Source organism: Schistocerca piceifrons, chromosome 2 (genome assembly GCF_021461385.2).
Source record: "Schistocerca piceifrons isolate TAMUIC-IGC-003096 chromosome 2, iqSchPice1.1, whole genome shotgun sequence".
Lineage (NCBI taxonomy): Eukaryota > Metazoa > Arthropoda > Insecta > Orthoptera > Acrididae > Schistocerca > Schistocerca piceifrons.
The window spans coordinates 469,271,059-469,294,079 of NC_060139.1; the positions used below are offsets into that span (position 1 = coordinate 469,271,059).

The 23,021-nt window shown below is 43.9% G+C and overlaps 1 long non-coding RNA gene and 1 pseudogene across 1 annotated transcript in view; one reads left to right on the plus strand and one right to left on the minus strand.

The window, feature by feature from the left end:
* Nucleotides 1–23,021, plus strand: part of LOC124774590 — a 344,364-nt gene that overhangs the window by 78,206 nt on the left and 243,137 nt on the right. The window lies entirely within an intron of this gene.
* Nucleotides 15,821–15,938, minus strand: LOC124778925 (annotated as a pseudogene).

Sequence of the window (23,021 nt, forward strand, 5' to 3'; positions counted from 1 at the left end):
GATTGTAAGGCTGTTGGGAGCAGTCAGCAAACTCATCTTGTGGAATCGCTGGAAGCGCCGTGATCACGCTTTGTTGGATATCCGATTCATTACAGGAGATGAGACCTGGTGCCACCAACATGATGCGGAGAGCAAGCGACCGTCGGTGCCATGGTGAGCATCGCTTCCCCGCCAGCAAAAACATGTCGGCTATTACAAAATCTAAAGTATGACGACGCTGATTGCCCTTTTCGACAAGGACTTGATCCCTCATGACAGAGGAGACGATGACCACCACGCTTGGTGACCGTATCGTATTCGTAGCACCAGGTCTCATCTCCTGTAACAATTCCGTCATCCAACAACCAGTGACCACACTGCTTCAAGCGATTCCACAAGATGCCTTTGCTGACAGTTCACAACAGCCCTACAATCGATGTCACGAGCAAGTTGTAGCTAATAGTGATAACTCTGAAGGATAGTTAAGGTATTTTATTTGAAATACACTACTGGCCATTAAAATTGCTACACCAAGAAGAAATGCAGATGATAAATAGGTATTCATTGCACAAATAAATTGTACTAGAACTGACATGCGATTACATTTTCACGCAATTTGGGTGCATAGATCCTGAGAAATCAGTACCCAGAACAACCACCTCTGGCCGTAATAACGGCCTCGATACGTCTGGCATTGAGTCAAACAGACCTTGGATGGCGTGTACAGATACAGCTGACTATGCAGCTTCAACACGATACCACAGTTCATCAAGAGTAGTGACTGGCGTATTGTGACGACCCAGTTGCTCGGCCGTCATTGACCAGACGTTTTCAATTGGTGAGAGATCAGGACTGGAGAATATGCTGGCCAGGGCAGCAGTCGAACATTTACTGTATCCAGAAAGGCCCGTACAGGACCTGCAACATGCGGTCGTGCAGTTTCCTGCTGAAATGTAGGGTTTCGCAGAGATCGAATGAAGGGTAGAACCACGGGTCGTAACACATCTGAAATGTAACGTCCACTGTTCAAAGTGCCGTCAATGCGAACAATAGGTGACCGAGACGTGTAACCAATGGCAACCCATACCATCACGCCGGTTGATAGGCCAGTATGGCGATGACGAATACACGCTTCCAATGTGCGTTCACCGCGATGACGCAAAACACGGATGCGACCATCATGATGCTGTAAACAGAACCTGGATTCATCCGAAAAAATGACGTCTTGCCATTCGGGCACCCAGGTTCGTCGTTCAGTGCACCATCGTAGGCGCTCCTGTCTGTGATGCAGCGTCAAGGGTAACCGCAGCCACGGTCTACGAGCTGATAGTCCATGCTGCTGCAAACGTCGTCGAACTGTTCGTGCAGATGATTGTTGTCTTGCAAACGTCCCCATTTGTTGACTCAGGGATCGAGACGTGATTGCACGATCCGTTACAGCCATGTGGATAAGGTGCCTGTCATCTCGACTGCTAGTGATACGAGGCCGTTGGGAACCAGCACGGCGTTCCGTATTACTCTCCTGAACCTACCGATTCCATATTCTGCTAACAGTGATTGGATCTCGACCAACGCGAGTAGCAGTGCCGCGATACGATAAACCACCAATCGCGATAGGCTACAAACCGACCTTTATCAAAGTCGCAAACGTGATGATACGCATTTCTTCTCCTTACACGAGGCATCACAACAACGTTTCACCAGGCAACGCCGGTCAACTGGTGTTTGTGTATGAGCAATCGGTTGGAAACTTTCCTCATGTCAGCACGTTGTAGGTGTCGCCACCGGCGCCAACCTTGTGTGAATGCTCTGAAAAGTTAATCATTTGCATATCAAAGCATCTTCTTCCTGTCGGTCAAATTTCGCGTCTGTAGCACGTCATCTTCGTGGTGTAGCAATTTTAACGGGCAATAGTGTATTTTGTTTGAAATTTGTTTCCTTTATTTTCTGAGACCATTCACCGAACTTTCCAGGCGCACCTTATATCGTCATTTGGAGAAAGTGGGTGGAGCTGTGGATGCTAGAAAAGGTAGTCCCAAGTGTGGAAATCGGAATATTTCTCACAGTTTTCTTCCGCTTGAGTTCAACAGACGGGTGACAGCAATGGAGGCAGCCTGAAACATTTGTGCTGTGTATGGGGTAGTGCCATTGGACAGAGTACAACAAGAAAATGGTTTTTTTTCGTTTTAAAGAGGATCGTTTTGACGTTAGTGTCTCTCCACATTCAGGATGACCTTCGGGGTTTGATGTAGATCGTTTAAACGCCTTAATCCTCTGTGGTTCACGTCAGTGTACTCAATGACTGGCAGATGTGATGAAATATGATCATTTTAAAAAATGGTTCAAATGGTTCTGAGCACTATGGAAGTTAACATCTTAGAACTACTTAAACCTAACTAAGCTAAGGACATCACACACATCCATGCCCGAGGTAGGATTCGAACCTGCGACCGTAGCGGTCGCGCGGTTCCAGACTGTAGCGCCTAGAACCGCAGGGCCACACCGGCCGGCTATGATCATTTCACCATTGCGACATTTGCATGCAGCGGGAAGATTCAGAAATCGGCTGTGTGACTACCGCATGGCCTAAACCAAACCAATCCACATGTGCATCTCTCCTTGCTCGTCATCAGTTGGCTCCTGATCAACACTGACCATTTCTATCCTGTGCCGTCGCTGGTGACGAGAATTGGTGTCCTTATTGTAACATAAGGAAAAGAAAAGAATGACTGAGCCCAAACAAAGCAGCAAGTCTCCCTAACAAAGACACCCCCATTCACGGAAGATAATGCTATGCATCTGGTGGAACAGCGACGGTGCAGTATACTTCGAATTGTTTCCCCGAGGTGTAACCATCACTGCTGACACTTATTGTCAACAATTGAGACGTCTTGCAGGCGCAGTCCAAGAACACGCGTGTAGTGATGCTACTTCACGATAGCTCCCTCCCGCAGTCTGGAAGATTGACAAAAAACACTATACAGGAGAGGGGTGGGGAAATCAGTCTGCACCCACCCTATTCATCTGACCTTGCTCCCCCACATTTTCACCTTTTCTCTCTCTGTCGAAAAACCTTCAAGGAACTTCCTACCCGAATGAAAATGCGCTCCGAACATGGCTCGACGAGTGCTTCATCTCAGAACTACGTGATTTCTACAGTTACGGAATTGGAAACTTGTCCCGGCGTTTTAGCACTGTTGCAAATAGTGATGGAGAATATATAATTGATGACTAAAGTCTCTGTTTTGCGTATCTGTTGCGTTTATTAATCTTACGGAAAACAACACGTGCTTATTAACCGAACCGTTATAATGTTATCTGGTTAGATAACGATTTCATTTCGCACGGTATCGTAGTGTTCAATTCTTTCCGCGAGATGGTATCGGTCCGTTCATTCGGTGGATTCCTTGATTTGACGTATCAGTTTGTCCAGTTAATATACTATAGGGGCCGTCCTTTGCGGATGCTTGAAACACCTGCTAATTCGTCCGGATGCCGACCGAGAACCCGTACGGCATCGTTAGAAACAATGAAACCATACTGAAAATTATGTCGTTTATTACTGAAAATACAAATCGTTGCTACTTCTTCTGCGCCGACTGGCGACTACATAATTCGGAGAAGAATCCGCTCAATCCATTAGCGGACTCACAGCTGCCGATACCCTGCGTCATGTTTGAGTGGAAGTCGATGACTCCCTGATGCGGCGGTTTTGCTGCCCACTGGCGAGCTGCGGACGCCTCATCGGGAGCTCGGCCTGGAGGTAGTGGCGATCACGACGCTTCGGGGAGTTCTCTGTCCCTCCCAGATCACTGCGCGCGTTGTCCTTTCGTGGGACCGCAGTATCAGATGCTGTGTAGTCGTGCTGGATGCTAAACCTGACCCGCCGTTGCGGTAGGCCTTAAGACCCGTGCGACGCTGGAGTTTAGGGCACTCTCCGCCCTGGACCGAAGTTGTATTTGTAGACCCTTGATCTAACCATCAGTGATTGCTGCTGTGCTGACGCGAGTACTGGACGCTGGACTCCGTCAGTTGCGGCTTCGTACTGCTGATGGTCTCGTAGAGCAGCGAGTGCAAGACCAACACAGAACAATTTCACACTCCAGATGTTACCATACGATAAACAGCGACTCGAGTGCTAACGATATGAACGCAATCGATCCTACCGATCGAGTGCCACAAGCTAGTGGGGTTGGAGTGTTTACGTTGCAAATGAACGGTTCTGCTCTACGACGTCATTCGTAATGACCGAATCGATTCTGCTCTTCCCAAGTCGTCAGCAGTCTTGAGTTCCGCTACGTTTGCTTAACGAATTTATTACAAAGTCTTTACCGCTTAGTCAGAGTCTTGTCAGTCGTTGCGTCCTACGCAGTGTGCCTTGTGTAAACGCACGGAGCAACGAAGGCGGTTCGATCTGTACTGTTCTGACCATTCCCCACTAAGTTGCTCGCAGTCTCGCTTTAGAGTGCCGAGGCGGCTGTTTTGCCTGACCCAGTAACTGCGTTGAAATGTTTATGCTTACCGGCTGGTGGCTGGCGACACTTCCGCGCCAGCTGTTAGAACTTAGAAAAATTTTTACTTTGACGTTCCCTTACTAGTTTTTTCGCGTAACAACATGATGTGTAGTTCCGCTGCATCCAAGTCAGTTTTTTAAATATCTTATTCCATATTCGCATAACAACATGATGTGTAGTTCTGCAGCATCCAAGTCAGTTTTTTAAATATCTTATTCCATATTCAAAATTAATCAGTATTAAAGAGTTTCTGTTATTTACAGTTCTTTGATTTTTTCTTATTTCCGAAATACATGCTAAATTTTCCTTTTCTTTAGAGAAACGGGAATATTGTTTGTTTAGATTGCTTTCGTTCATTCGCCAGAGGCTTCCAAAGAAGGTTAAACTTCTTTTCCCCTATGGTTTTGCCCTGTCTTCTGATATACAGAAAAATCGTTTAACCGGGTCTAAGTAAGTCTCAAATTCTCTATAGAATAAAATATTTCCTGCGGACAGGATTCCAATGATTCCAATAAGCGTCCTATGGATTTCTGCTTGCTAAACCATTGCACTCCACCACATTCCCACGAACCTCTTAAATTTCTACAAAATACTGAAAATTTAGCGAACTACCTAACGAAATCTGTACTTCGATGCCAAGTGAATATTTCTTTCTTTCTCTGTGAGAATGTTGTTATAGCAGTTAACTATAGGCAGTTCAAATGGTTCAAATGGCTCTGAGCACTATGGGACTTAACATCTGAGGTCATCAGTCCCCTAGAACTTAGAACTATTTAAACCTAACTAACCGAAGGACATCACACACATCCATGCCCGAGGCAGGATTCGAACCTGCGACCGTAGCGGTCGCGCGGTTGCAGACTGAAGCGCCTTTAACCGCGTGGCCACACTGGCCGGCACTATAGGCAGTTGTTGACTGCGAACGTTGCCTCATATTGTCATTTTACTGCTGATGATATCAGAAAACACCAAGACTTCCCTGAATGTTCCCTAAAGGTAAACAAATTTCTATATTTAATAGAAATTAAATTATGGAAGCCTAACTGATTTGCAAATTTTTATTAACTATATAGCACCACTAGAACTATGTGACTTCCCGATTGTTTCAATATTGTCTGGCCTGCAGTCGGATTTGTTTGTTCATCTTTTGCCACACATAAAAACCTCTTCTTTAAACGTTCACGGAATATGAACGTTATCTGTGACATTCCACATGGCCTTAATATCAGCGTAATTTTGTTTCTCGTGTTGAAAGATTATAAGAGTCCAGTTCAAAATCTTTTTACACATGTTATCAGAAAATGTGTCTTATTTTCTTAACTACTATAAACGTCAGTGATTTTATTGTTACAGTCAACGACTGGAGATAAATAGCCCTTTCTTAACGCAACCGCTTGTCTTGAAAATGGACATTCGAACATTGTTATTAAAATCTTCTGCTAAATTCATTGTTAGAGTGCATGGTTAATACTAGATGATATAGTTATAACATGAATTCTCTAATCCACTGTAGGCCTTGCTCGTTTTCCACAGGGGGGGGGGGGGGGCATGCTGGAGCGTCGGCAGTGGCAGAGAGAAACTGAAATATCTTACGACCCGCTTACAAAAGTGTCTCCTGTTTATAAAGACTTATTAGGAACCTGTACACTTCTCATAGCGTCATACAACAGCTCGCTGAGGTGTCGCGTCTGCCTGTACTACTCTGTTTTATTCCCGATGTATTACGTAGCGACGTCTGTGTTCAACATCTAGACCGTTTCCAGAGAAAAGTTTAATATATTCAGCTGTGTAAGTATAGACAAGTCTGCAGGGCGAATTTTGTAAGAGTTTATGACGTACGTCAGTGATTCTTCAGACACTCGCTGTGTCAGCCACATTATTCGCCCAAAGACGCGAGTCGCCTGACGGTTCAATACGAGATTAATATTTGCAGGTCTAACGAAAGGCCGAGCTCTGCAAAGGGAAAGGTGCAGACAATTACTTAGGTTTCAAATATTAATGCAGGAAATGAAGAGGAATTAATCACCAGCTCCACTTAACAAAACACCAGCTGACTTGAGCGTTGGAAAACGTAACGAAGTTGAATGCGGCAATGTAAGTAACGTCGCTTAAAGTTAGTATCTTCTGAGTAATTTCAAATAGCTGTATCAAAATCCCCTGAGAAGAATCCGCACTGTTTTATGTTATCCACGGTGTATCCATTCTCTCCACGTAGAGCCCATATAACTATGAGGACTTTCTGCTGTGATTGTTGGAGCGCATGCTACATAAAACTGTACAAAGAATTACCACGGCTCTAAATGGCGTAGCCAAGACTGCTTTTTTTCTTATTTTCCAGCTCACGTCCTTGCAAAAAGAAAGCCTAAGCCCTTCTGGCCTTCCCAAAATTCGCACCCATGTCTCGTTGAAGGGAAAGCCAGATGACGCAATGTCCCGTCCGGTTGCAGAAATGCTTCCTTCTCGCTTCGTAGAACCGGCACGCAAACAATAACGAACCTTTCACTTGTTTGGCACGGATTCTTCAAACAGCTTTGTCATTCCTCGGTTCCACTCATTCTAAAGCTGACCTCACATTTCTTCTGTTGCGTCTTAAAGAGAGTGGAGTTTGTCACTGTGTACTCAGTGGTTATTGCGTGTTTAGCTGTAGGGTAAAATCTTCTTCAGTCATTCTGGACACAATTCGAATAAGATTTACAGCTGTGCAAATGACTCCTACAACTTGTCAGTTTTTAATACATGTTGACTAAAAACGTATTACATTAACGTTGTCTTTAAAGTACTAATTTCACACGAGCAAATGCGCTTTATGGAGACATATGTCGTTAATAAAGATAGCACACGATTCTCTTGTAGCATTTAAACATATATTTATACGCATATCAAAAAAAGTTTTGCCTCACCCCAGTTCCCAGAACTCCTGAAGGTAGACGTTGACTGTGGATATTGTATCACAGACACAGTCCCTTTGATTGTTCAGAGATGTCACTAAACCCGCCCCGCCTATTAGACGGAGGGGGTCCGACAGCCGATCAGTTTGTCCTTCCACCAGGAAGGAGGTACACGGCTCGTGTTGTCTGTAGTTCAACCATGCCCATACGATCAATACCGCGGTTCGATCGCGTCCGCGTTGTTATTTTGTGCCAGGAAGGGCTCTTAACAAGGGAAGTATCTAGGCGTCTCGGAGTGAACCAAAGCGATGTTGTTCGGACATGCAGGAGATACAGAGAGGTAGGAACTGCTGACGACATGCCTCGCTCAGGTCGCCCAAGGGCTTCTACTGCATTGGATGACCACTACCTACGGATTATGGCTCGGAGGAACCCTGACAGCAACGCCACCATGTTGAATAATGCAGCCACGGACGTCGTGTTACGACTCAGACTGTGCGTAGTTGGCTGCATCATGCGCAACTTCACTCCCAACGTCCATGGCTAGGTCCATCTTTGCAACCACGACACCATGCAGTGCGGTACAGATGGGCCCAACAACACGCCGCCGAATGGATCGCTCAGGATTGGCATCATGTTCTCTTCACCGATGAGTATCGCATATGCCTTCAACCAGACAATCGTTGGAGACGTGTTTGAAGGCAACGCGGTCAGGCTCTACACCGTAGACACACTGTCCAGCGAGTGCAGCAAGGTGGAACTTCCCTGCTGTTTTGGGGTGGCATTTTGTGGGGCCGACATACGCCGCTGGTGCCCATGGAAGGCGTCGTAATGGCTGTTCGATACATGAATGCCATCCTCCGACCGATAGTGCAGCCATATCGGCAGCATATTTGGCGAGGCATTTGTAGAATTTCAGCAGTCGATCACGATAAAAAAAAAAAGGCCGAGAACTGACTAAACTCTGGCTGCCTATGACCCTTCTTATGCGAAATGAGTGCGAAACTAAGGTACATAAAAGAATTAACATTCTGAAAGCTTTGTCTTTCACGCACTGGACAGCCGATCCTTGGAGCCTCTTACGTTAATACAAAGAGATAATAAAAAATAAAAAACGGAATATGGAGGCGTCTTGTATGACTCCGCTCCAACGTCTCGGTTGAAGAATGGTTCAAATGGCTCTGAGCACTATGGGACTTAACATCTGAGGTCATCAGTCCCCTAGAACTTAGAACTACTTAAGCCTAACTAACCTAAGAACATCACACACATCCATGCCCGATGCAGGATTCGAAACTGCGACCGTAGCAGCAGCGTAGTTCCGGACTGAAGCGCCTAGAACCGCACGGCCACACCGGCCGGCTGTGCACAGTTCGACCAATCCTGCCAGTTACAATCGGATTTTGACAGTGTAGAGGTTCAAAATTTACTTGGCGCTATGGATCCCTTAGTTACGACCGTCATATAGAACACACTAAATTTCTGACGAGATTTCGTTTGATTTACACCACTTCTCTTTTGCAAAACATGTTAACACTGTGCTGTGCAACGTTCCAGTATTTCATAGTACTGTACGACATTGGCAGTAGGCGTTTGGGTTTCTTCGTCCTGTAAGGTTTAGTAATCGAGGTAATTTCCATTGTCATAGATGATTTACAGACGATATGACCATCAACATGAATCCAGCATATAAAAGTTCTCATCTCGTTAGAGTGGGAACTTTACCAGGTCTGCGTGTGTGATAGATACGCTAGTAGCAAAGTTGCTGATTGCGTTCTGTCTAGGATCTTCAACAGAGACGCCAGCCATTGTGGCCGAGCAGCGGTTCTAGGCGCTTCAGTCTGTAACCACGCGACCGCTACGGTCGCAGGTTCGAATCCTGTCTCGGGCATGGATGTCTACGATGCCCTTAGGATAGGTTAGGTTTAAGTAGTTCTAAGTTCTAGGGGACTGATGACCTCAGATGTTAAGTCCCATAGTGCTCAGAGCCATTTGAACCATTTTTCAACCGAGACGTTGGAGCGGAGTCATGCAAGACGCCTCCATATTCCGTTGTATTTTTAATTATCTGTTTGTATAGACGTAAGAGGCTCCAAGGATCGGCTGCCCAGTGCGTGAAAGACAAAGCTTTCAGGATGTTAATTCTCTTATGTACCTTAGTTTCGCACTCATTTCGCATAAGAAGGGTTCATAGGCAGCCAGAGTTTATTCAGTTCTCGGCCTTTTTTTTTATCGTGATCGACTGCTGAAATTCTTGCTAATCGCGGTTTATGGCGAACAGCGCTCTTCTCCTTGTCGTCATTTGCATCGAGTATGGGCGGCCTCTTCCTTAATTTTAATTGGACGTTGTGAGAGAAAACAAGTATTTGTCGCCACGGCCATCGTAATGAAACGACCAGCGATTAATTAAGCAGACGCAGAAAGCGTGTGGTGCCATTATTCAGGCTAATGGGACGCTGAGCCGAGTGGCGGTGCGGGCCTGGCCACAGAGCGACCGCGGGCGCTCGCCGCGCGGTCGGGTTGTAACTCACGCCGTTTTTAGTGGCGCACCGGCCGCTTTCTGAGCGCACCCTGGCTGGACATTAATTGGCGGCGAGCCGGAGCGCTGGCGCCACACGCCCTGACGCATGGCTCGCGCTGGCGCCACAGCCGGGCCGTAGCGGCAGCGCCACACTCCACTGTCACCGGCGCCGTGTATTCTGGCTGCTGTGTCCGCCGATGGTGTACTGCCGAGACGGTTCTGTCCTCGATTAAATCCTGGTCTCTCCAGTTCCCATTAATTAGCTCAACCTGAAACAGAGGGATGTACATAAGTTTGCTAGAATCCGCTCTTATTTTGTCTCCTTCCTATTTGTTTACAGAACTACAATTGACTCCAAGTCATATGAGACTTCCACTTGTGAAAATGCCTGTGGAATTTTAATGCAAATCCATACTTTTTAACGCGCTGAAGAGACACAATCGCTACTGACTGACTACGGTTTGTGAACGGTGAAGAGGGCAACGATCAGAATGGATGCTCCACTCACCAACTGAGAGCTATGATTAAATAAGATTATCAATACTTTTGCTCCATTAATCCATAGTGAGGATACCCCAAAGGATTTAGAACATTCCATAAAATAAGAGTAAATAACGTGACTACTTTTTGTTGGAAGCGTATCTTTGAAAACAGGAAGAAATTTCAAAATATATGAGATCGAAAGTGTGTTTCGTCCGCCAGTCAAGATTAGAACCCTCCTTGGCTCAGTAAAGGATAACTTAGAATTGAGGAAGCTCGTTGAGTACAAAATCCCCTGCCATTGTGGGAAAGCTTTGCAAGTTCGCCACTATATGATTCTGTGTGAAATTTTGGCCCAAATTTATCCCCCACTCTATAAAAAGTCTACGTACTGCCAAAATTATGCACCCACGAACTGTAGTCCAACTTAAATTCGTGTGCTAACGTTTGACCAAACAGAACACAATTTGAATTGAACTGTAACTGCTCTGAATACAACTTGTCTTTGTATTAAAAGCGCAACTGAAGTAAAATAATTACCCAGTCCTAACCAAAATTTCACTTACCTCACGTTGTTGCAGATTTCTCGAAAGCACGACAGCAAACAGCAAGCAGGCAGCGGCTAAGCAAGATTTTTGTTTCTTAAATAAAAATTTCCAGGTGTTTTTCAAACTGTTGCATACCATATGGTGCAAGGTAGATGGAGAGAGTAACTGTTCTTGTGAAATAATATTCAAAGACAGCGCTTTTAGAATGAAGTATGTATTCCGAAAGACAGGGTAAAACTTCGCGTGATCTGCACACGTAATGTTGGTCTGAACAATACTGTGCTTAACAAAGTGAACAAGGATTTAAAAAGGGGGTAATGTTAACAGAGAATTTCTATAAAAACTAAACAGCTTAATCACTTAATCTGTTGATATGTTAATGCATGACTCAGGAAAGTGGACAAAGAAAAACATTATTTAAAATTTATATTACTTTCGCGTTTCAGTATGTACATCATATTCATTTTATTTTCCTATACAATAAATCTTTTTTCATCTGACAGATACAGTCACAAGTCAACGCAGCTCTACTGAATACGTCCATCACGTACCACACTTCAACTAAGAACTAATCAGATTGCTCAGAGGCAAAGACTGTGCTGCAACAAGACCAAAGATTGTTTAACTGTAGCACAACTTCTATCTGACGTGCACATCGATAACTCACGAAAATCAAAATGACATGCCAACCTTACTGCTCATATTGGTCAAACAGTTCATACCACTCAGGACCGATGTGTCGAGCATCAGCGCTACACACGTTTGTTTCAGCCTGCAAAATCTGCGTTGACGTGGCACTGTCTTACCGGGGGACACAAAGTGTTGTATGAAGAGACACAATTAGTTGCCCTTGCGTCTCGCTATTGGGAATTTGTTATAAAAGAACCATTTGAAATTCGACTATCTGACAATCTTATAAATAGAGGCAAGGTTTACCTTTTAAATAAGATTTGGAAGCCTGTCTTGATTCAAGAAACAACGGTCTTTAATTCAGCCATTAAAATTGTTTCTGATAACGATTTATCGATTTCGCCAGCTTCCACCAGTGGTGAGCTATATGTTTACTTGTGCTAGTGGGCAGTTACAACGACTTCTCGCGCGTGTGCTGCTTGCAGTTTGAATTCATTTCCAGCGAGTTCTTGCAACAGCATACTCACCTGAAGAAGGCGGCCAGGTGTGCTGTGGAAATATTATCAAGATAACTAACTGATCTGCCTGCAAACATAGAAGAATATTATAAGAATAAATAATATTCATACTTAGTACATATCCTTTCAAAATACTAATGTCCCTGCCAAACATCAGAAGTGGAATGTCGAAAAAAAGAAACCTTAAATGTACTTTCATTTAAGATGTAGTAACACATTTGTCACAAAACATGGAAATGTAGAATAGGAGCACTCTGATGTGTATCATCAAATAGAAAATCAGTTTACACTTTTTTATGTTGATTATATTACTGCACTGAAAATGCACAAAAGTTGGATTATCCAAAGCATTTACGTAATTTGATGTTATTAATAATGTACACCAGTCATGTGTAATAAGAATGTCATCAACGCAGTAGGGTTAGCTGGTCACCAAAAAATCACGTAGGCACCTCGTAAACTGAATTACAAAACTAATTAATATATTTGTGGCCACTGGAAAATTATCGTTATTGACTAATGGAGATTTCTCTGGATCAAAGTAATTGCTTTTAAAGCTCTGTGTAGATTATTCGTGTGTCTAACTAGCTATTGCCCATTGCTGTGCTCATATATCAGTAGTTTTATTATGAGTGATGGTGAGTTAGTGAGCTATTGTACATACTATAGCGTCAGCTTCCCTCACGTGTCTGCCTGTTCCAGCAAACATAGCTACTGATGTGCACCTACCCCTCACCCCTCCTGCCTCTCTGCTGTCCAAATGCGCGACGCGGCATCAAGTTTAGCATCGCCGCCGAGCAGTGGGTGAAGACGGGCGTGCTACCGAAGTGACTATACATTATACAGGATGGAGCCTACGTTCTCCCTCAGAGTTCAGTCTTTCTCTATACCAAATTCTGTCGAAAGTGATTCCACTGGTTTAGTCATGAAATCTTAACAGACGTCGTAACTTTCGCATTTAATGCTATTAGTATGGAAATATGGATTAAACACGTTGAGGATTGTATAAGCACTGTATTCAGTATGTTGAATCGTATACTGTAGAACATGACAATCATTAAAACCCTTTTCACAAATATTATACAATTAAAACGTGAAAGAATAAACAGATTTCCCTATGTCACATTAAAATTCACATTGTGATTCTTTCTTCCATCATCAGATTTTGATTAAAGAAAGCCTATAAGTTGCCCCAAGCTACGCTCAGATTACTTATTAAACCGCACGGAAAGCCATCTACTAGTTTTGGAGATCAGCGTGTTCAAACAGACAGATACGACGGTTTTGCAGTTTTATTATTAATATAGCAAGACATTGATTCCATGCACTGAGCTGTTCGTTTGAAACGGAGATATATCAGATCAAATTTCATTAAGGAGTAAATACATTGTTAGTTATCTGTTGTCAGTATACCCGATTATTTAAATGTTTGTTTTTGAGTTCATCTACATCTACATCTATACTCCGCGAGCCACCTTACGGTGTGTGGCGGAGGGTACTTATTGTACCACTATCTGATCCCCCCTTCCCTGTTCCATTCACAAATTGTGCGTGGGAAGAACGACTGCTTGTAAGTCTCCGTATTTGCTCTAATTTCTCGGATCTTTTCGTTGTGATCATTACGCGAGATATATGTGGGCGGTAGTAATATGTTGCCCATCTCTTCCCGGAATGTGCTCTCTCGTAATTTCGATAATAAACCTCTCCGTATTGCGTAACGCCTTTCTTGAAGTGTCCGCCACTGGAGCTTGTTCAGCATCTCCGTAACGCTCTCGCGCTGACTAAATGTCCCCATGACGAATCGCGCTGCTTTTCGCTGGATCATGTCTATCTCTTCTATTAATCCAACCTGGTAAGGGTCCCATACTGATGAGCAATACTCAAGAATCGGACGAACAAGCGTTTTGTAAGCTACTTCTTTCGTCGATGAGTCACATTTTCGTAGAATTCTTCCTATGAATCTCAACCTGGCGCCTGCTTTTCCCACTATTTGTTTTATGTGATCATTCCACTTCAGATCGCTCCGGATAGTAACTCCTAAGTATTTTACGGTCGTTACCGCTTCCAATGATTTACCACCTATGGCATAATCGTACTGGAATGGATTTCTGCCCCTATGTATGCGCATTATATTACATTTATCTACGTTTAGGGAAAGCTGCCAGCTGTCGCACCATGCATTAATCCTCTGCAGGTCCTCCTGGAGTACGTACGAGTCTTCTGATGTTGCTACTTTCTTGTAGACAACCGTGTCATCTGCAAATAGCCTCACGGAGCTACCGATGTTGTCAACTAAGTCATTTATGTATATTGTAAACAATAAAGGTCCTATCACGCTTCCCTGCGGTACTCCCGAGTTCATAGCATAAATAATTTTTGTCACCAGCATTTTAATTAGAAAAACTTAAGCTTGGCTTATTGGGCCGCCAGACTGCAAAGTGAGAATACCAGGGGCCACTATTGCATTTCAGAGTCGTAATATGTCTATTGAAAATATCTTCCTTTACTCGTGGGTCTTGAAAATTTTTCATTACATTATTTTCTATATTTAGTAGCTTATGCACGACAAAGATAAAGATGTTTACTAAACAGTGATATACTTCAAATTCTTGACGTGCAGTATGCTGAGAGAAGATCATACTATGGACTCCAAACAGTCTTACGCAACGTTCAGTTTTCCTCGGCATTCGAATCTTAGAAGGATGAAGTCACGGAAACATGTCCACGCTCGAATCCTTGTACTCCAGGTCTTCGAAAAAATGGTTCAAATGTCTCTGAGCACTATGGGACTTAACATCTGAGGTCATCAGTCCCCTAGCACTTAGAACTACCTAAACCTAACTAACCTAAGGACATCACACACATCCATGCCCAAGGCAGCATTCGAACCTGCGACCGTAGCGGTCGTGCGGTTCCAGACTGAAGCGTCTAGAACCGCTCGGCCACACCGGCCGGCCCAGGGCTTCGGGACACACTCAGTACTGTTCCACGACGTATTTACACCGATGACGGAGAAGGAGCTATTCATCGACAGCACCCGATAAATTGTCTGCGCTGTTATGCTAATGAAGTGTGTTAACTGACTCTTCCATCATTATTTGGCAAAACAAATTCATAGTTATAAATGAAAAGCATGAAGTTGTGGATGATCAACAGTATTGGTTTGGTTTTCATTTTTTTCTTTTTTTGTTAGTTTGAATTAAATTGTTATGTAAAGGTGTTGGGCTGCACGCGCGCGCGCGCGCGCGCGCGCGCGCACACACACACACACACACACACACACACACACACACACACCATTTTCTCGATGTGGTCTTTATGATTTCGGTATTTTTTTTTTCCTTCACATTTATTTACTGTTTAGCTTTAACATTTTCTATTACGTTACTGATGGCCACTCAAGGATGATATTCAGTTTTTGCACCTCATCCTCTTTGGCAATTAACTTTTTCAATGTTTGCCACCCGTACTGTTGTTGAAGACAGTTCCAGCCTAATGATCGACCAGTTGACGAAACAAATTAATAATGCAGAAAAAAAAAGCACTCCATCTTCAGGCCACAAGTGGCCCATCGGGACCATCCGACCGCCGTGTCATCCTCAGCTGAGGATGCAGATAGAGGGGCATGTGGTCAGCACACCGCTCTCCTGGTCGTTATGATGGTTTTCTTTGAATAGAGCCGCTAGTATTCGGTCGAGTAGCTCCTCAGTTGGCCTCACGAGGCTGAGTGCACCCCGAAAAATGTCAACAGCCTATGGCGGCCCGGATGGTCACCCATCCAAGTGCCGGCCACGCCCGACAGCGCTTAACTTCGGTGATCTGACGGGAACCGGTGTATCCACTGCGGCAAGGCCGTTGCCAATAATGTAGAACTTCCTCAGTTTTGTGTTTTACATTTGTGACTAGTGAAACACTTTGTATCAGGGTCGTTAGTATCGATGTAACACGCGAGACAATATTAAAAAATCGAAACTATGACAACGGTTCGCTCTCCAGTAGCAATCCGATTCCTCACAGACATGGTCCAAGTTCCAACCGCTGGACCGTACACAAAGAACACTTTGTGTTAACTTAACGTCTAGGCGACACTTGACAACATCATCAGCAATCGAAGTATACCTCTCGGAGAAACGCTACATCAAAGATGCGAAAGTTAGTTTCACTTTCCCTGGAAACAACAAGATTTATTCTCACATCGATAAAACTCGCTAAGTTTGTTTCTGTTACTTGCATCCCCCTCAGGTATCAGCTGCCTGATCCAATACAAAATCACTGCCGAGTAACATCAGCTCGTGCTAAATCAGCGTACGCTCAAAACTGAAAGTCACGAGTTAATACTGCTATTCCGGTTATACTACAGTAAAGCTGCGACCGTAAAATCATGCTTCAGATAGTAAAATTTGACCTGCGAAATTCTGAACCCTCTACAATACTCACAGCTACGCGAATTCCAAATTTATTAAACATTTATACCGGTTAGAACATCAGCACCGCGGCTTCGGAAAAACTCTCTTCTTTCTCGCCCATCGTCAGCCTCATCGGTCCACCCCTCTTTACTGTTAATAGCAGCCCTATTAGAAACAACTCGTTGCTGAATTTAGCAAATTAGCTGCCGGCAGGATGATAGTGACGTCAGGGAAATCCTCGTAATACTAGACAGTAGCGAAAAATTTCGCGAGTGTCAAACAATTCTCCATTATGGGAAAATGCCCACCTAAGCCTACCGACAAAGACAATATACTAGCCGCGAACAGTTCAGGACGTCTTCGAAAAATCCTAGTGGGTGCTTATTATGGACAACTACTACGGTATGACACTGTGCACTTTAATCACCTAAAGTTACTTTCCAGACTGAAATCCGATTCGTATAATAATTTTTTGGACAACCCATTCATAACGCCTTGGAGATCATACTTCCGTCTTTAGCATGCCCCCTCCTCTCACTTCACCCCACCGTTACCCTCCATGATGCAGTGCACGACACACTGCTGTCCTCACAACCAAGCGCATATTCCTACTGGTTGGAATGAATTTTGTATTAGGTTTATCTCAACGCAGCTAAGAATGGTACCCATTGGCAGCGGGTCTATGTATAACATACTGTATATAACCACGTTCGCGGCAGATGAGAAATAAATCCACTAAATTAGACTTCCAGGAGTTTTCAAAAGCAGGCTGTCAAACGCAAGAGTACTATAGATTAGAGAAGAGGACATAGCATCGGCTTTAGGCCATGTAGTAGACTTTTAAATCTCATGTTTAGACCTGCGCTGAATTTAAGTACGAAGACACCTGACATGTGCCGAACAAAACCGGTATTTTACGAGTCAATGATGCAGTTTCACCAGAAATCTTCTTTTGTTTCTCCTAAATCACGGCCGTCATCAGGCTCTGCTGTAACACTACACGACCTGTTCCGATATTCTTCTAAGTTCGACGCTGGAGACCAGCATATTCTAGAGAGGTCATTGTCTCAACAGGTGGCCAAAAATAAATATCGCATCCTGTAGTTAACTTGTTTTCTAAGTTGAGCTTATATTACTGGAGGAAATGAAAGTAACTGTAACACATAACTTCAAAGTTTGTTATAATGGTAACACCATTTGCCCATCAGTTCCACTGGGTAGACTTCGATCTGATCTATCAGTTAGTAAGAAATATTACTAGCTACTAATTTCATCAACTTTATGACAGTTTCCCTGTGGCACTATCACATTGTAAAAGTCACCTTTACTATTACATATCCTGTAACACGTTTATTAATAGGAAATGCTAGCATTCATTTCCGCAAGAGGATAACGGATAGGACTGAGTGTGCTGGCGTACGCCTTCGCCAGCACACCAGTCGGCACTAGGAAACATTGTATAGCAAGCGCTGAACCAAGCGCGCCTATGACAAGAGCAGACCAAGACACGCCCCCAAGTTAGGCGCCGATATCTCCCCCTGGGCGCTTACGTATAGGCCGCCGCCTCCGCTGACCGCCCTGTCTCAATCTCTCTACTTAAGTATGTTGTATCGGGTCTCAGTCTGCATTGCACCTCAATACGTCGCAATGTGCTCTTATCTCCCACAGTGATAATCAAGACCTCGCACCTTGGCTAGCTGTGAGGGAACATTAGTCATTGTACATAGTTGTGATGTGGACACGGACAAGATTCAAGAATTAGTACACTTTATGTGATCGCTGTTAGCCACGGAACTTCAGATTGGACATCGTTGAAGTTAAGTACTCAATTGGTTTCTGTAATAAAGAGCATTTTAACCACATGTGCATTTTGTGTTGCAGGAAACCGGCCACCCACCTATCATACCACCCTCTCTTCATCCAGCTAGGAACTACTAAACATTACAAGGAGGCACAGCCACAACTCTGAGAATACTTTTCCGCAAGGTCGACGCAACAGTTACGGTATCAGGATGAAGTTGTTCATAGTTGATCTCTAATTTTTCGTACTGATCTCCAGTTATTTCATGTGTCAGGAAGTCTGACTTGGCACAAAGTGTACAAAATTTTGTTTTCAGTCCGTAAGGTCAGACTTTTCTCGTAATTTCCTCAACGCAAGAGCGTAAGGGATTCAAGTACTACGTTTCTCGGAAAAAGTAATGTTTCAATTTTGCACTCATGATACCTGTCTAATTAAACCATTCTTATAAATGTCATGATGATGCTATAGGTTGTATTTATGATATGATGATAGTCGGAAATTCGTGTTTCAACTTGCTTCGTCTTTTGTAGCGCTGTAGCCAGTATTTACTACAGATTACAAAAAGTAAGTTAAACATCGTAATAAATACGAACTCTTGCTCACCCTGTGATACAAGAGCACAGCACAGGAGCTGTTATCATTTAATCAACATTTGTTTTCCATCTGTGGCTGCGGTTCAGTCCATTTGTGCCATGATGACCTTTTGTCACTTGACTGCTTCCACTAGCGCTCCGCGCAGTAACAGCACAAAGGCGAGACGAGAAAGCTTTCGTAAACAGCTGCGCACGCTACGCAATAACCTCAGCAGTAAAGCGAATTTATTAACTGCAGCTCCAAAGCTGGAAACCAGGCGCGAAACATGAAGGTGCCGTTACCATCTACTACAGACGTGGTCAAAGTTCAAGGGAGAAAAGTCGAGGAGAAACGCAAAGATTTCCTCAGGAAGTAAATACGCACAACTTGCATTACCATTCTGTGCGAGGTCGCACATTTTCGACTGTTAGGGCGGAATTCAGATGTTTCCGAGTGAATTTATTTTGTGATAATGGATTTAGAAATGGTTCAAATGGCTCTGAGCACTGTGGGACTTAACATCTGTAGTCATCAGTCCCCTAGAACTTAGAACTACTTAAACTTAACTAACCTAAGGCCATCACACACATCCACGCCCGAGGCAGGATTCGAACCTGCGACCGTAGCGGTCACGCGGTTCCAGACTGAAGGGCCTAGAACCGTACGGCCACACCGGCCGGTAATGGGTTTAGATGTTTTATTTTTATTGGAGTTAGGTGTGGTGATTATCGTATTACAGTGGCGGTACGTATGGTGGTTAAAAGGAAAGACTACAGAGCACACAATAGCTGGTAATAGATCATAATACAACAACGTCGCAGTATGGAAAAATACAGTTCCATTACATCACCGAGAAAAATAAAAGTACAGATACATTAAGAGGACGTATGACGGCTTTCATAACGTAACGAATAAGCAAAAGTTTATGCTGCACTGTCGCGAGACAGTCCCTTGGGATGATAAAGAAGCTTTCCTTGGGAATACACACTATTATACACTGAACCATCAGTACGCGTGCGACAGCGTGCGCTACCTAATATGTTCCAAAACGCCGCGCATAAGAATGAGATTTTCCCGGGCCTCATACCTCGAGTTCTGTTGGTAATGGAAAGATAGTCAATTGTTTTGGATAGCCCTTCGGCTAGGGACCACTTGTACACCCAACAGCAGGGTCGTCTTACCGTAACTATGCTACAGTACAGGTTCAAAATTTGAATATTACACACTTTCTCCATCTGAGGCAAATGTAGCAAAGGGGTTGGTTCATTTTACATCATATTTGGTCTGTTGTGCTCTCTAAGGGGCTTCTGGAGGCACCATTTAGTTCATGAGCGGTTCATAATAAAACCGAAAAAAACATAGTTTTTCATTACCAAAACCGTGCCGTGGATTCCAAGACGTGCACGATCATACCGCGCTTATTTATGATGTGTGTATGTGTGAGAGAGAGCGGGCGGGGGGATTACTGTGTCATTGAGAAAGAAACAAAAAATACTGGAAGATGGTAGGCAGTGATTGTGGTATAGGAAGAGTGACGGAAACGATGGCACTGTGAGAGAAAGAGAGGGACTCATTGGCACTGGAAAGTAGTTGACAGTGACAGAACAATGCTGGGAAAAGTGTAAAGGAGACAGGGCCAGTGGTTGTGGCATAGAGAGAAGGAGAAAGTCGAAGTGGGTGAGAGGCAGTGATAATGACATAGTGTTTACGATAATGATAACGAGGAAGAGAGAGATAGTGATAGTGAGAAGATATACCAACTGTGGGAACGATTGAGTGAGATAGCAGCAGTACGAGGAGCAAGAGGGAGACAGTGGCAGTGAAAGGAGACAGTAATAGTAGGACAGAACGAAGGATACAGTGGTAGTCAGACAGGATACAGTGACAGTTAGAGAGACACGCAGAGATAATGACAATGGGCTGGGTTGAAAGATCAGTGAGAATGATCAACTGGGAGTGGGTGCGAGCGAGTTACAGTTAGGGAAGCTTGTGGGAGTAAGAGATGAGTTGCATTTTAAAAGAGAACGCGCGGGGTAAATTTTTGTAGGTGCTGGGGAAAGTAAAATACGGCAGGTGATAGCCCTCTTTTCAGAGAATGTTTTAAAACAAGTGCATAAGCCTCTTTCCGCTGGTAACATTATGATCTTTGCTTAACGTTAGGTTGGATGCCAATTGGAGGCGTTGACGGAACATGACGCTATAAGGAAAATATGTAAAAGGAGCAGCGACGATAAGGGTTGCAAATGGGGAAATGCACTGATGTAATCGACTCTGAAGAAAAGGGCAAATTGTTATGGCCCGGCGCCTGGGAACGAGCATCTCTGAAACAGTGAAGCTGGTTGTGTGCTCTTGCGCTATTGCCGTGAGTATGGATGGAATATGTTTGAAGGGCGGTGGAACCACAAGTAGCGACCAGGTATTGGCCGCCCACATCTCATCATAGCACGTGGAGGTCGGAGGCTTACTCGCTCTGTAACACAGATAGGCGCTGACCTGTGGTAGACAGGACGATAGAGTACAATGGTAACTCATGAACAAGTATTTCAGAGCACCCTGTTGATGAACGTGAGGTTCCGCAGCAGACGAACTCTACGTGTTCCTTTGCTGACCCAACAACATAGTCACGATTGTGGTGAACATGCGATCATCGAGATTGGACCGTGGATCAGGTCCACGGCTGATCGAAACGTACCAAGCGAGGAGGCGCAATAGTTAGCACACTGGACTCGGATTCGGAAGGACGACGGTTCAGATCTCCTTCCGGACATCTAGATTTAAGTTTTCCATGATATCTCTAAATCGCTCTTGGAAAATGACGGGATGGTCCTTTTGAAAGTTCATGGCCTGTTTCCTTTCCCACCCTCCCTTAGTCCGAGCTTGTGCTCCGTCTCTAATGATCTCGTTGTCGATGGGACGATTAACACTAATCTTCATTCCTCTTGATCGAAACATCTAACGCACTTCGGACGCAGGCCGGTGTGGGCAGTATTGTTTTATGCGGCATAATCGCATTTACTTTCAAGGGAACTATGATAGTAATCGAAGACACCATGTTAGCTGTGGACTAAGTCAATGTTACATCCCTTCATTATTAATGTCCACCCCAACAACTTGGCATTTTCAGCTTAATAACAGCTCGTGTCAAAAGATCAGATTCGTGCTTCAGTGGTTCGAGGAGCTTCATAATGAACTCACGTACCAGCACGTCGTCCAACATCAGGACAGACGAGGCTTAGGATCGGCGTCTACATTGTCGTACTCACTTAAAAACGCTGACGAAGCGCGCAGTTTTTCTTTGAATTTTCTAGATCTCTTGCTTCACAAGGTCCCCGCCTGATGAACTGTGCTCAAGAACAGGTCGAATAATCTCCTTCGTTGGTGAATTACATGTATTTAGGAATCTGCCTTCTTAACGGCTAGATTTGTTGATCTTTCTACCTTATATAACTCTGAACATGAACTTTTGGTTGTACCTGATATTTGCGACTCACTCGAGTGACTGGTAGCCGATCGTGCAAACAAACCACGCCAGAGCTTTAGGTTTCTCTGAGAGCAGTTATTAAATTTGTTGTTTCTAAGGAATTTTGAAAAATCGCCAAATACGATCTTGTTTCCGAATTCAGTGAATGCTTCTAGCATAACTGTCCGCATGCTTGTTTAACCTTCGGTCTCTTTTGTACTAATAATTGCGTATTGCTTGGATCTGCTTTAGCAGTACATTTTAAGTCTGTTATTGAACAAAGTGAGTCCTACTGATCAGTCATTATCTACCAGGGCACGAAACTACCTTCTACGTGGCGTAATTGTTTTCACAATTTTAACCTTAGCTCATCAATTTTGTCTTCCCCTTAGCTCATTCTTTGCTGTTGAATACTCAAGTAGCTTCAAATCATTTTCTTGTCGCCTCTGTTAAGCAGAAATGTCTTCTTATATTTCCTGTTTGTTTCGTAGAACGCTAGTAATAAATGAAAGGACACTAATCTCGTGATCACTAATTCCTATCTCTACATTTTCTGAATATGAAAGTTCGAGCATGTGTTTAGTAAACAGTAAGTGAGGTGGGGCTCGCATTCTAGATTATGTGTTTTAGAAAAAGGATGGAAAGTCCTAAAGGAAAGTACAGGTATTTTCTCTTGTAATAGGACGCTGTCGATTTCTTTGTT